Source organism: Pleurodeles waltl, chromosome 3_1 (genome assembly GCF_031143425.1).
Source record: "Pleurodeles waltl isolate 20211129_DDA chromosome 3_1, aPleWal1.hap1.20221129, whole genome shotgun sequence".
NCBI lineage: Eukaryota > Metazoa > Chordata > Amphibia > Caudata > Salamandridae > Pleurodeles > Pleurodeles waltl.
The window spans coordinates 875,369,532-875,381,881 of NC_090440.1; positions in this window are offsets into that span (position 1 = coordinate 875,369,532).

Genomic DNA, 12,350 nt, shown 5'->3' on the forward strand with positions numbered 1-12,350 from the left:
CTGAGCAGGTTGGTGGATTGGTCTGTAGATTGGGAAGTGTTTGTAGTCATGTCCCTGTACTCAATGGCTAGCATGTGCCACACTTGGACAGAATGGGCAAAACCGAATGTTCCCTGCTTGGTGTACTGACATGCATGTGACTCAGACATATTGGATGAGATCTGTGGCTATAAATTCTTGTCTTGTCTACTGCATCCATGCAGGTCAACGCCCATCAGAAGAAAGGGATATGGAGAGCCATCACCAAGAATGTGTGGGCCCTGGGGGCCCACAACTGGTGGATCACCCACTGAGCAAGAGGTGGGAGGACCTGAGACGCTGGCCTAGAAGATTGCGGAGGCCCACCTAATGGCCCACATTCTGGTGGTGACCTACCCAGAACTTGATGGGCATTTGAGGGCAGCACAGCAGCCACAAAGGGGTGAGTACACAGCAAATTCCTGCCTGTCCCATTGCCAAGTGATTGAGTGAGGTACTGACTGCTTCCCCTGACAATGAGGGAAGAGCCATGTGACACACAGTAGATGGGAAATTGTTTGCGTTGACATGTCAAGGGTATTGAACTGGTGTGCGTAGCCTTTTGGACCAAGGACAAAACTGGGGTGAATCCACAAACCTCTTACTTTGCAGGAAACACAAATGGCTGTGTACAGTGATCATTCTTGTACTGTTTGTTGTTGTAGTGGGTGTAATTTGTATCAAAGAGATCACTACTCCTACATGTTACAGGCCCAAAGGTAAGTGGGTAATGGATCACTGTATGCTGCCATGTATCTGTGCATTTGTGCATGTAGACATCTGCCACACAAAAGCTACTTAGCTTCAGTGTGTGATGTGATGGGTGCTGGTGTCTCATTGCAGTGTGTGATGTTTGGGTGTCCATCATACATGTGGCATGGCCTATATGGCTAATTGTTTGCTGATGTAGCAAAGTACTTTCTCTTGGTAAGTTTGGAATATAAATTGGCTGGATTTATGTGCCATCACTGTTTCCAACATTCCTTGTGCCTACATGTCAGCATGTGTCCCTTCCTCTTTGGGAAACATTTGTAAGCTGTGGTTTCATGCATGTCCTACACATTTTGATGGTATGATGTCTGTATTCCCTCACATATGCATGGCAACCTGTTTGTGGAATTGCACATTTACAATGGGGTTACATTTCTTCTTGTGCCACCGCCAGGAGTGTCACCACTGTTTTTTGTCTTACAAATGTGGCATAATATGTAATTTGTCATGTAGTGCTGCAGTAGCAATGAGGGACATGACAGGTAGGCCCGAGTGTGTAACCACTTTGTGTATATCTATGCCGTTGATGTGGAATCTAGTGAAAGAGTGCACTGCACATGTGTAATGGTTCAGGCTTTTGCTCACATTGTTGGCATGCATCATGGAGTGACTTGCAGTGATTTTGACATAACATGTGTTTGGGCAGTCATTCATCCATAGACAGACACCAGGGTTGCCATGTTCAAGATGCGGATGGTGTTGTGGCTCTTTCATTGGGCAACAGGTTGAGAGGCTTCTATTAGTCCTTGCAAGTTTTGTGTCCCTCCAACATGCAAAGGACAGATGGCTTCAACAGAAACACTCAGAAGGTGTCATTGTAATGGGTGTCAGACATTAGTGCTGACTATCCTGTGGCTTGCTGATTCATTGTGTTGTGTATTCTGGAGACATCTCTCCCTGGCATTTTGAACCTGACCTCAACAGTGTTCCTTTCAATGCCTCATATGTGGACTATCTGAGTGACTTGATACTACCTCCTTGACTCTGTTGGGACAGATGTCACTTGGAGAAGTGTACAGTGTTGATATGTATCCAGTGTGACATAGGTATTTCCATGTCACCTACTCCAGCATATCGTAATTTTGTAAGCAACTTAGCCGTGTGTCAGGGCATAATTTCTCATTGTTGGTTCATTACATGTGTGCCAGGGAGATGTGTGCATGACCTTGTGTGGGATATGTGGGAATGGACTATACAGTGGACTGTCAATGGGATACTATTGCTTGCCATTAGTTGATTGAGGTCTGCTGCATGTTGGACAACTTTGAGGATGAAGAGGTCTCCTAGTTGTTGTATGGTTATTGTGGTTTCAACACTTCAGCCATGCAATTGTAGTTGTCTGAGATCCTGATTTTCTTGTGGGCAACTTTTGGAAACCCACATGGCATGCATGCATGTAATGGCACCTGTATGTGCCACTTAGGTGCAAGTTTTTGCTGGGGCCTACTTGAAATAATGATATTGTTTGTCAAGCAGAGTTGCGGGTCAAGTGTGATTGTGGACCTGCGATGACCTGATTCCCCTATGTCCTTTCAGCATCAGCACTAGCAAGTGTAGGAGACAGCGCTGAGTCAAGTCGGGAACCATCTGGCCACTGGACCTCAGGTGGAGACACCACCGACACAGAGGGGCCCAGTGGCCTGGAGGGCGAGGGGAATGCCACTGGGGAGACCGGATCTACATCCTTATCATCCTCAGATTCCTCCTCCAGTGGCCACTCCCAAGTGTTGGCGGACCCATCGGGGCAACCACCTTTACAGTCTTTGACTGCCACCCCCGTTCTATCACTGCCTTCCCTTTTGCTTCCCACCCAGTTGGCCGTGCCTGCTCACCTAAGAGTTTGTACATCTCCTTTGCTGCAGGCGCCTCGGCCTCAGCCCCTGTTACCCCTGCTGCTCTCAGTGACGAGGCTATTAACCTCCTGAGGAGTATCTATGTGGATCAGCCACCCATTGTAGATGCCATCCACTGTTAGACAAGTCAGCTCTAACAGACAAATGTATTCTTGGAAGGCATTCACGGTGCAATGGCTGGCTTACAGAGATCTTTTCAGGCTCTGGTCTCCTCACTGATGGCAGCCAGTTACCCCCCACCTTCCGCCCCCCTTCATCCCCCTCTTCCAATCCAAACCCCCCTCCCCTTACCTACCCAAGGCACACTGACAGATCCGCAGACAGATCAGCAGATATACACCTCAAAGTAGCTCACACAAACACAAGCACCACAAAACACACTGGCACACACAAACAACATCCACCTACAGAGACATCAATACTCGCTACTTCCCTGAACACGCCCACCACCCCAGCATCAGAGACACTATATCAAGCATACCAAAAGGCACAACACCAACAGTCACAGGCACACCCAGTACACCCATCAGACGTCCACCACAAGCACCACACTCGCAGTTCACTGGCAGTTAGGTATCATGTTTTGGCACAATACTGTGCTACCTTTGGAACCATATGTTTGGACTGACCAATGGCCTTTGGACTTTTTTATTTTTCTATTGAATAAATCCCAATCTGTTGTTTATATTTGGTATACATTTGTCCTGCAGTTCATCTTCTACCTTGATGTGGTACCCGATTGACTTGTGTTGTCTGCCTCCAGTTGTGTGTGTGTTGAGCCTGCTTGCTGCTCCATGTGCTGATATTAGCAGTATGCGAGTTTGTGGGCAGTGCTGGTGTACCCCAAGAGAAAGGTATATGTTGTGTGTATGGGCATGTCTGTGTAAATGCAATGGTGGTGGTATAGCATTGTGTACTGATTGGTATGGTGAGCATTTCTTTTTGTGTGGTTCAATGTGGGAATGTATGGTGTTAGACTTCTCCCCTGTTATGGCTTATGTATTCATGTGATGTGTGTCAGCTCCATTTTTGTTTATGCAGACAAAGAGTATGTTAAGTTGTGCTAGCTGTGTTTGCATTTGCCTGTGCATGTGTCCATTTAGGTGTGTGTCCCTTGCATCTTGTTCCTGTAGAGGTATGTCCCATGCAGTAGGAGTTGTATGAGCTTTGTTGACTTGCCCTTTCCCATTGTGCAGATGTGCATGACATTTGGGTTTAGCATTGTTTGTCCTTGAGACCTATGTTGGGCCATTTGCTGTGCACATGTTGTTTGAGGGCCTTTTGGAAGTGATATATGTTTGAGTGCAGCCTCCTTCCCTGCGTGTCCCAGGTGGCCCCCTCCCAATTGTGCTGGTATAGTTGACCTGTTGTTCTTTATTTGTTGTGTCTCTATGTTTTGTGCATGCCATTTTGTTGTCATTGTGCTGTGTGTGTGAAGTGTTTGTCCATTGCAGGGTGGTTCAATGGTGGTGTTGTTTGTGCTGTATGCCACATCGATACATATGTGTTTTGTATGTGAGGAGAGACCCTGGCCAGTGGATGTGAGTGTTTGATTTGTATCTGTATATGTGCTGTAGGTGTGTTGTTGTTGATGTGTATGACAATGTTGTCTAGCCTTCAGTCTCCCTGCGCCTGAGCTGAGTGGCCATGTGTATTTGTGTAGTGTTGCAGTGTGCTGCCCAAAGGGGGCGTATTGTGACTGTGTGGGTGTCTGTGTTGATGTATGTTTGTGAGTGTGTAGTTTAAGACGTGAACCTGCTGCCCATGGCGTGGCCCCCTATAATGTGTGAGCTGGTGCAAAAGACAGTTTTTAAGGTTTTGGATACAGGTAGTTGTGTGTACTTACGGTTGTTAGCATCGATGGCAGCGTAGATTTTGTTGTCTTTCAATGAGCATCAGCAGCGGCCTAACGTTTGTGAAGGGCTCAATGACAGCACCGAACGTGTGAGGCTTCCTGCAGGTGAGCGTCTCTCTTTATACTTTCCGTTTCCACCAGCTTGCACATGGTGGTTGGACTGCCACAGTCACATTGGCAATCTGCAACGCAGTAATGGGTGCAGTGGAAACAGAGACTAAACTGGCCTATTTGTGCTTCCTTGTGACCGTGGCAGTCTGTGTTGCCTGCCGATGGAGAGCTGACTGCCAAACTCATAATCAGGTCCAATGTGTCTTTATTACTATACATTATACTGCAGTTATAATTCACTTACCATAGACAACGTTTTTTGTTATGTAAGTACGTTGATCCCTTCCATCAGCAGCACTCATGGCATCATGAATTGGGCTGTGTGGTGGCTATTTTAATTCCTTGTCAGTGCTGTCAGCTTCAGGCTGGACTGGAAGTCCCTTTTGTTGTTGCAATGTTGTGTAACACTTCACAAGCAGCTTCTACATTGCATGCCACTTCAGGTGACTATTGAAGAGCCTCAACACTTTTATGTAGATAGCAAAATCCAACCTTATGAAGTCCAAAAGTACATTCAATTACTGCCCTAGTTCACCTGTGAGCAACATTGTATCTTCTTTGTCCGTGTGTTGTAGCATGCAGGTATGGGGCCATGGCCCTCGCACGCAGAAAATATTCACTGTCACCTAACACAAGCATAATGTTGCATTTCAGGTCATTGCAAATAGGTATGGGAAGAACTGTACCCAATAAAAAGTCACAAGTGTAGTTCCCTATTGAAAAGCAATTGTATAGGCCACAGTACATGATGATGTAAAAGTCATGTGCTGGTCTTGGAAATCTGGCAGCAAAGTCTGTTATTAAACAGCCTGCATTGTATACAATTTGTAGGTTTAAATAGTATGGCTTTTCCCTCTGTCTATATAAATATTCTGTGGCATTTGGTGGACATTTTACAATGTGTTTTCCATTCACACAGCCTATAATAATGGGAAAATGAGCCATCCGAAAACAATCTAACTTAGTTTTCTTAAAATCATGGGGACTCTTGGGAAACGCAATGTGTCTGTTAATGTTAAGCAGCATTGAGTCCAGGAAATTGTGGAAGGAAATTGGGAAAGTAAGCTCTGGAAAACACATCCTGCTGTGGCTACTACACCATGATAGCTCCCTGAGGCTAAAAGGTGAAGGCAGCAAAGTATGATTTGATTTGATTTCCATTTTATGTAGCACTTGAATGCCTGAGAGTATCTTGGCACTTACACTGTTGCAGAAGGGGGAGGAAGAAGAGAGTGTGCTGGGCTTATTGTGTAAAAAGCCACGTCTTTAGAGATTTTCTGAATTTTAGCAAATCAGAAAAGTTCTTTAGGTGTAGAGGAAGAGAGTTTCAGAGCTGTACTTTTCTGGAAACGGGGCAGCACAAGGTTCATGCCAGCTGTTGATCTCAGATTCTGAGAGAGTTAGTACCAGATGAATCTGTCCTAAATGTGTAATCCAAGGCACTACGTGCAAATAAAGAGAACATTAATATCCATATCTAGTGTAATCAAACATCTTCTTCTTGTTGATAGAATGAATGCAAAAACCGAATAATCAATACACCGCAGCTTGAATCCAGTTTCTTATTTATTTTCTCTGAAATGTTCCCCTTGACCGTAGTCCAAAGCACCAGCCTCCAAAACAACAGCCAACATGTGTTTCGTCAACTAACCGTCGCGTACATGCCGCATTACGGAGTGAAAGTTAAAACTCCCGTACTTTAATTCTCGTCCGCCTCATACTTCTTGATGACTATTAATGCGCTCATTGAGCTCGTTTAGAGAGGTTTAGAGCAGTCTTCGACACGTTCGTATTGATATATTTTCAAGACATGAGTTCTAAGCCCTGAAGAAGTCGATGCGAATATCCTTCGCTTGACGAAACACGTGTTGGCTGTTGTTTTGGAGGCTGGTGCTTTGGACTACGGTCAAGGGGAACATTTCAGAGAAAATAAATAAGAAACTGGATTCAAGCTGCTGTCTATTGATTAATCGGTTTTTGCATTCTATCAACAAGAAGAGGTTTGATTACACTAGATATGGACATTAATGTTCTGTTTATTTGCACGTAGTGCCTTGGATTTTTATTTATTCTATGTTATTCTCTTTTTGAGAGTTCTGTGGAGGAGTTGGGAGGACCCTCCTTCCAGGAGCACCGTGATACTAATAATTGTTTGACTACTAATTCTTGGTGTAGTTTCTGTGAGCGCCATCCCTATATATCTCCCCCCCCCTTTCTTGGAATTCTGTCCTGAATGTGTATGGAAGCAGTTTTATGTACAGCCTTAAAGGCTATACAAAGAGCTTTGAATTCTATTCTCCTAACTACAGTGAGGCAGTGGAGCTTTTTAAAGGCTTGGGCAACAGATTGATACTTTGAAATGTTCATCAAAACAAGGCAGCTGTATTCTGGAGAATCTGAAGTCTGAGAAAGAGACTGTTCTTTTTGCCCAGAAACTATGCATTGCCATAACCCAATTTGGATCGAACAAGGGTAGCAATCACTGTCTTTAGTAGATCAGGTGGAATGAAACGACAATTATTTCTCATTATTTTTAGGACATATAATGTAGATAAAGCTGACTTATTGATCTGCTATTCAAAGTTAAGCAGTTTATCAAAGCTCAAACCCACGTTCTTTCTGCATGGGTGAAGTGGGTGCTGCCATTTCCTGTGGCCACTACTTGGGAGACCAGAATGAAGTGTCATTCCCTGGCAGGAGGACCACTGTTTTACTGAAATTCAATTTGACACAGTTCCTGTTCATTCAGCTCTTTATTTGTATCATATAGGAACTAAATTTAGCAGCAGTAACACCTGGATTTGTAGACATAAAGAGCACTATATGTGTATCTTTGATGTATGAGATCAACAAGAAGCCGAAGGATTTAATCATTTTAGCCAGAAGGGAGAGATAGAGATTGAACAGGGTAGGACTCAGTGGGGTAGGACTCACTGAGGATCCCTGTAGCACGCTGCAGGGTAGACAGAAGTGATCAGAAACAAAGCTCTCCATGGCAACATGATGCAGTCTGTCAGTAAGGAAGATTTTATTAGAGTGCCGTGCCACCTATTCCCAGTCCGGCAAGATGGTTGATCAAAATTGCATGATTGACAGTGTGAAATGCCCCTGAAAGGTACAGTAGAATCAATGCGGCCTTGCCTCCATCATCAAATATATATCTCAGTTCCTCTGATGTAGCAATTGACTACATTTTCATTCTATGGAATTTCCTGAACCCATATTGACTGCTACTTGTTGGTATCTATTAAAGTCATTAATTCTGAGTTCAAACCCTTTCTAATATCTTGGTGGGGAAAGGAAGTCTGGAGATTGGTCTGTAAATACTGGCTTAATTTGGGACTAGATGAGATTTTTTTTCATAATGGAAGGATAGAGACCATTTTCCACTCCTGAGGGAAGTGACTTGACTGGAATATATTATTAAAAAATAATGGTCATATGACTGCTTATAATATCTGGCGCAAGTTGTATAATCTTAGGAGGGCAGGGATCCTGATCTCATAGTTGCTATCATTTTAAGAACCTGTTCAGTACTGAGTGTAGAGAAATTATCCAGTGTGGAGACATTGGAGATTGCAGTTGATTACCTGTCAGAGTTGACAAAGATAAGTGATTATTTGATTGGAAAGTTAAATAAACTTCCTTGACTTTAACCTGAAACAAATCGGCTATAGTATTACAGAAGGCTTGGGTATAGTTATTATTTCTTACCTCTGGCAACTTAGACAAATGCTTTATGGTTTCAAACAGTTCTGTTGCAGAGTTGTTGGAATGTAGGATTCTATTAGAGAAGTGTATACGCCTTCTTTTGATCATCATAATTAGCTCCCCAAGCCTGTTCTTTCCTCCTTCATTCTTTTTTTCTGTACCCTGACTTTCTCCATCAACCATGGTTCAGAGGGAGTTTTCCTATGACTAGTAAATATTTTTTGAGGAACTAGAGTGCCTAGTGCCTTACTTCTCCATTCCCAGTAACTCTTGACCATATCATTAGGATTTGAACCAGAGCTACCTTTAGATTCGGATCGAGAATCAGGTAAAAATGAATGTAGGGCGGATGGATAATTCTATTCCAGTCTCTACGTATGATACTCTGGGAGTTATTATTCTTAGTGGCTGAAGAATAAGGTTTATTAAAATCAAAATCTATGGCATAATGATTCGACCATGTTAATTAAAGAGAATCTCCAACTTGAATGTATGGGTTGTTAGAAAAGATACCATACAGTGTGTGCCCAGCTAGGTGCATAGGGAGGTTTACATGTTGATGTAAGTCTAAGCTGGCCATTACATCAGTCAAAAGTTTTGAATCTCTATATGAGTTATTTTCTAGATGATAGTTGAAGGCTCCTAGCACCATGAAGTTCACCTCTTTGATGCTGGATTCAAGTAGAGGACTTAAATTATGAATAAAAGGTGCATGTGGACTTGGAGGCCAGTAAAGCAAGAGGCCATTAAATGTGTAATGTTTAGTGAGTTCCATTGAGAAGTTTAATGTTTCACACACCGTTATTAAGACAAGAATGTCAATGAAAGGTATTTGTTTTTGTGTAGAAAGAGACATAGGGGGTCATTCCGACCCCGGCGGGCGGGAACCGCCAGAAGACCATACCGCGGTCAAATGACCGCGGCGGTCATTCTGACTTTCCCGCTGGGCCGGCGGGCGACCGCCAGAAGGCCGCCCGCCGGCCCAGCGGGAAAGCCCCTTCAACAATGAAGCCGGCTCCGAATGGAGCCGGCGGAGTTGAAGGGGTGCGACGGGTGCAGTGGCACCCGTCGCGATTTTCAGTGTCTGCAAAGCAGACACTGAAAATCTTAATGGGGCCCTGTTAGGGGGCCCCTGCACTGCCCATGCCAGTGGCATGGGCAGTGCAGGGGCCCCCAGGGGCCCCACGACACCCGTTCCCGCCATCCTGTTCCTGGCGGTAAGAACCGCCAGGAACAGGATGGCGCCGGTTTTCCCCTTTTCTGACCGCGGCTTTACCGCTGCGGTCAGAATTGGCCAGGAAGCACCGCCAGCCTGTTCGCGGTGCTTCCGCGGTTGTTGGCCCTGGCGGTCGATGACCGCCAGGGTCAGAATGACCCCCATAGTTCCAACTGTGTCCCTAGACAACACTGGGTCTAATTCAGCAATGAGGTCAAAAATAAAGTTGCTGCTCAACCTATCCTTATCATAAATCTCCTCCTCAGTGTGCTGTAATAAAGTTACTCTGACCCGTAAAATATGTTTCTGTCTTTCTCTTCTCACCTTCTGGTGTGGAGCACAAACTGTCATTGTCATTGCAATAGCATAATGAGCAGCCATTGTGAAAAAAGAAGTTTCCTCTCCTTTTATAGTTTACACCTGCATCGGTGGCTGCTGCAAGTCTCAAGGGGAAGGGCGGGGGAATAAAAAAATAATTTAAAAAAAGTGTACCTGTTCCTGTCGCCGCCTGTTGTGTTGCTCCCCTGATCTTCTTCTGGTGTCCCAGCATTCACTGGGACACCAGCCCAGGCTCACCAGCAATCCTGGTGCTGCTCTCATGCTAAACCTCGCATGATAGCAGAGTCTGGATTGGTCTGAGCAGCTTGGACTGTCGTTCAGACACTGCCCAGGAGCCTGTACAGTTTTTTCAGCCAGGCTGTGTAGGGCTGGAGAAACCTAAGCGCATGTGTGTTTGGCTGGCCTGAGAAGGCTAACCAAACGCACAAGCCCACTTAGGGGCATATTTATTATCTGTTTGCATCGAATTATCGTCATTGTTTTTTACTCTAATTCGGTGCAAAACTAACTCCATATTTATACTTTGGTGCTAGACTCATTTAGCACCAAATTTATGGAAATAAAGTCATTTTTTGGAAGTGGAAACCTACCTTGCCTTAAGGAGATGCAATCTAGGCTTCCTGTGCAAAATAATGACTCTCTGGCCTTAACGCCATATTTATATTCCTTTTTAACACCTGGGTCAGGGCAGGCGTTAGGGGACCTGTGGGCATATTTCCATGGTGGAACACCATAAAATAAGCCACCAGGTGCCCTCCCCAGGCTCCAGGTACACCCCCACCCACACCAGAGGGACAGCGGAGGATGGGGGACCCCATCCCAGGTAAGTACAGGTAAGTATTTTATTTTATTTTTTAAAGTGTCATAAGGGGCCCTGAAATGGGCCCCCATACATGGCACAGGGTGCAATGGCCATGCCCAGGGGACCCTTGTCCCCTGTGCTGGCCATTGGGGTGGTGGGCGTGCCTCCTGCCTTTTCTAAGGCAGGGGTCACGTGGCATGGTAGGTTTAGTGCCATAAAATGACGCTAATCTGGTTAGAGTCATTTTTTTACTCTAACCAGCCTAGTCATATTTTGGTGCTAAACCCCCATCTCTCATACCGCAACCCCCACCCCAACCCGGCTAGCATCACATTTTTTGATGCTAGCCCACCCTTTGCGCCGGCTAGCGTCATTCCTTAAATATGATGCCCGGCTGACGTCTAGGAATGGCGCTAGCCGGCACTATACATTTTGCAGCAAACCTGCGCTAACGCAGGTTTGCGGCAAAAAGTATAAATCAGGCCTATAGTGCACAGATTCCACTCCCTCCTCCCTGCACCTGCTGATGGCTGAGCCAGAAGCTTGAAGATAAAAAGAGAATTAAATATAATTTTATCTTTCATCTCCTGGCTCAGCCAGGGGGCAATGCTCCTTCCCCATTGCAAAGGAGCTGCCCGAGTGCACCTGATTACCACGTGCTCCCACCTGATGCTAATTTGCAAATGCAAACCTCTATTTTTGCGCCCATTTGCAATTTGTGTATGCTAAGTATATATTTATGATTTAGAAAAAGCAGTTAGGGAATCGTAACTAGGGGCCAGATGTAGCAAAAAGCCAATTTGCGACTTGCAAATTGCGAGTCCCTGCGACTCGCAATTTGCAACTCGCAAATTGGTATGCAGAACGGTGTCTCAGACACCGTCTGCGAGTCGCTATGGGGTCGCAATGATCCACCTCATTAATATTAATGTGTGGGTCGAAAATTGCGGCCCCATAGCGAGTCTAGGCACTCGCAAACATGGAGGCCTGCTGTAGTCAGCAGACCTCCATGTCCGTGACTGCTTTTCAATAAAGCAGTTTTTGTTTTTTTTAAGTGTAGCCCGTTTTCTTTAAAGGAAAACGAGCTGCACTTAAAAAAAACAAAAAACTTTAGTTTCGGTATTTTTTCAGTCCCTTGGACCACTACCTGCCCTGAAAAAATTGTTTTGGGTCCATTCACAAACTGGAAGGGTTCCCATGGGGACCCCTTCCAATTTGCGAGTGGGTTACCATCCACTTGAAGTGGATGGTAACTGCGACACCATTTGCGACTGCATATGCGGTCGCAAATGGTATTGCATACCACTCCGAATCGCAAATAGGAAGGGAACACCCCTTCCTATTTGCGATTCTGAAATGCATATTGCGAGTCGGTCCCGACTCGCAATATGCATTTCTGCATGGCAAAGAGGCATTTGCGCCTCGCAAACGGCGATTTTTGCAGTTTGCGACGCCCAAATCCTTTGCTAAATCTGGCCCTAGGTTATCACTATTTCACTTCACAAAAAAAAGACGAGTCAGTAAGATTTGATTCCCATCGGTGTTTTTGCAAATGGAACCAAAAATCTTGATGTATTTCATACTTTTCATAATTTTGCAAACCATTTTGTGACCAATTTACGAGTCACAAAAGCTTTGTATATCTGACCGCCAGTAATACAACAAACAGCAATT